This window comes from Gossypium hirsutum, chromosome A13 (assembly GCF_007990345.1).
Source record: "Gossypium hirsutum isolate 1008001.06 chromosome A13, Gossypium_hirsutum_v2.1, whole genome shotgun sequence".
Taxonomy (NCBI): domain Eukaryota; kingdom Viridiplantae; phylum Streptophyta; class Magnoliopsida; order Malvales; family Malvaceae; genus Gossypium; species Gossypium hirsutum.
This window is the reverse complement of record NC_053436.1, coordinates 8,683,221-8,688,432: the sequence shown is the minus strand read 5'-3', so window position 1 is coordinate 8,688,432 and position 5,212 is coordinate 8,683,221. Positions and strand designations below refer to the sequence as shown.

Sequence of the window (5,212 nt, the reverse complement as noted above, 5' to 3'; positions counted from 1 at the left end):
AGGTCAACGTGGGAAATCAACACGGCCTGGACTTCCTCACACGGGTAGACCACACGCCCGTGCCTATTTAGCATACTTTAACACGGCCTAAGCCACCCCACACAGGCGTGGCACACGGTCGTGTCCCTGTCGAGCCCAAGTCTAGTTCTACTCGAAAAAGGCCACTTTTGAGGGTTTTGAAGCATTCTAAAGCCTATATAAACACTCGATGAGGCACCTGGAAGAACACACGGAGGGGGAGGTAAGGAATTACTCGAAGAAAGCCGATTGATCCATCTCAGAAGCTGGATTCTCCTTGAAGACTAAAGATCTCCCTTTAATTTCCTTTAGGGGTTTTTGGGTTTCTTTATGTTTTGTTATTATTATTCTTCTGAGATGTTTTCTTTTACACATATGAACTAAATCCCCTAAATACCTAAGGGGGATGAAACCTAAGACGGATCTTGTTACTAATTTCTAAATTATATGATAAATACTTTATTTGTTCTTAATTATGTATTCTTAATTCTTGCTTTAATATTCCAGGATATTAGTTCAAGTATTGATGTGCTTATTCAGAGGAGCAACAGTCCCTGTCTAAGAGTAGATCTAGCATAATTAAGCAGAGTTGGTTGAACCCCTAGACATAGGGCGACATAAATCTATCAGATTAGGGTCAAACCTAATAAGGGAATCCATAGATCGAGTTAATGCAACACTGCGGGTTTTAACTAGAAAGAGATTTTAATTAATCAACCTAGGGTTAGACGTTGTTAGTCTCGAGAGAGATAATAATATAAATTAGGGAATTCTACTGATCGAGTCAAGTGAATAAATCGTCTAGTTCAGATTCAAATAACAAGTGAAGTCTAGGTGGATTCTTCCTTGGGTATTGTTTAAATCAATCAGTTTTCCCAAAAGTATTTCCCTAATTTACTTCCTGTGCATTCTTAGTTTAGTTAATTAGTTTAGATAAAGCAAATCCTCTTATTTTTAGGCTAGATAATAAAAAGAAGGTTAATACTAGTACTTTTAGTTCCTGTGGGTTCGACATTCCGGTCTTGCTATAAGCTCTACTACTGTTCGATAGGTGCGCTTGCCTTTATCGTGATAATAGTTAGTTTTCAAGTACGATCAATCATAAATATAAAACTTATCACGCACATTAAGTTTTTTGGCGCCGTTGTCGGGGACTAAGATATTAGGAACGCTTAATTTTTATTACTTTAGCCATTTATTTTATTGCAAGTTAAATTTTATTTTAATGTTGTTTATATTACTAAATCTTCTTTCATTTACTTCTGGCAGGTTTTTATAGTTTATGACTAGAAGAAACCTGTCAGGACCATTACTTTTTAATAGTGAGATCGAAAGCACAGCTCGTAAAAACTGAAGAGAAATAAGGCGAAGCCTAAGATACATAGAGGAAGAGTGAGGGGACGATATTCACACCACAACTGAGGTGATGGCTGAAAATCAAAATAATCAGTTACCTCCTCTAATCACTACAAATCCAATAAATCAGAATCCTGCTCCTCGTACTATGTATGATTATGCTAAACCCAATTTAACATGAACTGAATCGAGTATAGTTAGGCCTGCTATTGCTGCAAATAATTTTGAACTGAAACCTAACACGATTAAAATGATACAACAGTTTGTTCAGTTTGATAGTTTGCAGGATGAGGATCCAAACACTCTTTTAGTGAATTTTCTAGAACTCTGCGACACTTTTAAAATCAATGGCGTTTTTTATGATGCCATTCGCCGTTGGTTGTTTCCCTTTCCGTTGAGGAATAAGGCTAAACAGTGGTTGAACTTGTTAACACGAGGGTCAATCATCACTTGGGAACAAATGGCCGAAAAATTTTTGCTTAAATACCTTCCGCCGGCTAAAATGGCTAAATTAAGGAATGGTATTTCTTATTTTGTGTAGACAGATTTAGAAACACTCTATGATGCATGGGAGAGATACAAGGATCTATTGAGAAGGTGCCCTCACCATGGGTTACCACTTTGGCTACAGGTTCAAACTTTTCACAACGGCTTGAATCCTTCGACTAGACAGATGATTGACGCAGCTACTGGTGGGACTATTAATACTAAGACACCTGAAGAGGCTTATGAATTTATAGAAGAGATGTCACTGAATAATTATTAGTGGCAAGTCATGAGGACAAAGCCGACGAAAGCTACCGACGTTTTTAACATCGATTCAGTTACTATGCTCTCTAATCAAGTAGAACTTTTGAATAGAAAAATTGATGGGTTACTTAGTTCTTCATAGGTTCATCCAGTAATGCAGTGTGATGCAAGTGGAGGTGGAATGAGCAATTCAGAATACCCACCCTATGGTCACAACATGGAAAACGAGAAATTAAATTATATGGGTAATAATCCTCGACCTTAAAATAATCCTTATAGTAACACTTACAATGCAGGTTAGAGGAACCACCCAAATTTCTCATGGGAAGGCCAATGGAATCAGAGACCACCACCCCCTCTAGGCTTCTAACAGCAACTTTACCAGCAAGAGAAAAAGCAGAACCTTGAGGAGATGATGACAAAATTTATTTTAGTAGAGGAAACCCGTTTTCAGAACACTGAAACTGCACTTAAAAATCAACAAGCATCAATCCAAGGGCTCGAGAATCAAATTGGACAGCTGGCTAAGATGATTTCAGAAGGACCACCAGGAAGTCTACCTAGTAACAACAAACCCAATCCAAAAGAGCATGTGAAATTAGTTAGACTTGGAAGTGGGAAAGTGTTAGCTGAATCTGAAAATAAGCCACCATAAGAAGCTAATAGAACCGAAGGAGAGGAAGAGAAACCCGAAAACAAGAACAATCCAATGCCAAAAAAATATAAACCACTAGTCCCATATCCAGCAAGTTGAAGAAAGACCGCATGGATGCAAAATTCGGTAAATTTCTTGAACTTTTTAAACAACTCCATATTAACTTACCTTTTGTTGAAGCTATATCGCAGATGCCTACATGTGCAAAATTTTTAAAGGAGCTTCTAACAAATAAAAGGAAGTTTGAAGACTTATCTACAGTGGAACTTAACGAGGAGTGCTCGGCCATACTCCAAAATAAACTGCCAACCAAACTGAAAGATCTAGGAAGTTTTACTATTCCCTGCTTAATTTGTAGTTTGAATGTTGATAAGGCACTAGCTGATTTAGGCGCTAGCATTAATTTGATTCCATATAAAATGTTTAAACAACTAGGTCTTGGGGAACCTAAACCCACTAGGATGAGTATTCAACTAGTTGATAGATCTGTTAAATATCCTAGGGGTATTATAGAGGACGTACTTGTAAAAGTAGATAAATTTATATTCCCTGTTGATTTTGTTGTGCTTGACATGGATGAAGATGTTGAAGTACCTCTAATCTTAGGTCATCCATTTTTAGTCACTACTAGGGCTGTTATTGATGTGGGCGATGGTAAACCAGTACTTAGAGTAGGTGACGAGGAGATTATTTTCAAAATTTATGATGCCATGAGATTTTCTAGGGAATAGGATGGCTCATGTTATTTTAATGACTCTATTAATCATGCTACTCAAAATTCTTTTCAGGAAATCGTACATAAGGACACGTTGGAATTGTGTCTTGCCTAAGGAGAGGAGGTGGATGATGATGATTGTAAGATAGGTAAGATAAAAACTGAACTAAATTCCAATGAACCCTTCCCAAGACAAGCAGAATATGAGGGTATTAAGGTAAACGATGAACTTAAGCAAAAACCCTTTATTGAAGAACCTCTCAAACTAGAACTTAAACAATTGCCAAATCACTTGGAATACGCATTCCTTGGAAATAATTCTACATTACCAGTGATTATTGCTTCTAACTTGCAACCCGAGGAGAAAGAGGAATTACTCCAAGTATTAAGAGAACATTAAAGAGCCATAGCTTGGAAAATTTCTAACATTAAAGGGATTAGCCCTTCTTTTTGCACCCACAAAATTTTAATAGAGGATGAATATAAGCCATGTGTGCAAGCTCCAAGACGACTGAACCCCAACATGAAAGAAGTTGTTAAAGCTGAGGTAATTAAACTACTAGATTCTAGAATTATTTATCCTATTTCTGACAATTCTTGGGTAAGTCCAGTGCAGGTTGTTCCTAAGAAAGGAGGCATGACTGTTGTAGTCAATGAGAAGAATGAATTAATCCCAACAAGCACAGTCGCAGGTTGGAGAGTTTACATTGACTATAGGAAGCTGAATGACGCCACAAGAAAAGATCACTGTCCCCTGCCATTCATTGACCAAATGTTGGAAAGATTATCAGGGCACATGTACTACTACTTTTTAGACGGGCTCTCTGGCTATTTTCAAATCCCAATAGCTCCTGAAGATCAAGAAAAGATGATATTTACATGTCCATACGGTATATTTGCTTATCGTAGAATGCCTTTTGGATCATGTAATGCTCCTGCTACTTTTCAGCGCTGCATGATGGCCATTTTTTATGAACTCGTAGAAGACATCATAGAGGTATTTATGGATGATTTCTCGGTATTCAGTAACTCTTTCCATCTTTGCCTTAAAAATGTAAAACGAGTTTTAATAAGATGTGAGGAAACAAACCTTGTGCTTAACTGGGAAAATGTCACTTTATGGTTCAAGAAGGTATTGTGTTAGGACATAAAATTTCTAGTAAAGGGATTGAGGTTGATAAATCTAAGATTGAAACCATTGAAAAACTACCTCCCCCTAGTTCTGTCAAGGCTATCAGAAGCTTTTTAGGACATGCTGGGTTTTATAGAGGATTTATTAAAGAATTTTCTAAAATAGCTAAGCTTTTGACTAAATTACTAGAAAAAGATGTGTTCTTTTATTTCGATCAGGAATGTTTAAAGGATTAATTGATTAATGCTCCAATTATAATCGCACCTATTAGAATTTACCTTTTGAACTAATGTGCGATGCGAGTGATTTTGCAATAGGTGCAGTTTTGGGACAACGAAGAGACAAGCATTTTCAACTTATTTATTATGCTAGCAAAACTTTGACAGTCGCACAAGAAAAGTACACCACCATGGAGAAAAAGCTGCTAGATGTAGTTTTTACATTTGATAAATTTAGGTCATATCTAATATTGTCTAGAGTTGTCGTTTTTACTGACCATTCTGCCTTTCGCTACCTTTTAACTAAGACAGATGCAAAACTTCGACTCATTCAATGGATTCTGTTATTGCAGGAATTTGACTTGGAG

General features: G+C 36.9%; 1 non-coding gene across 1 annotated transcript; it reads right to left on the bottom strand.

Annotated features, from left to right (window-relative positions):
* Positions 1-1,882: 1,882 nt before the first annotated feature.
* Positions 1,883-1,989, bottom strand: LOC121213058 (small nucleolar RNA R71). Its single transcript, XR_005908427.1, has one exon. It is a non-coding gene; the product is annotated as a small nucleolar RNA R71 (small nucleolar RNA).
* Between the last annotated feature and the right edge of the window lie 3,223 nt (positions 1,990-5,212).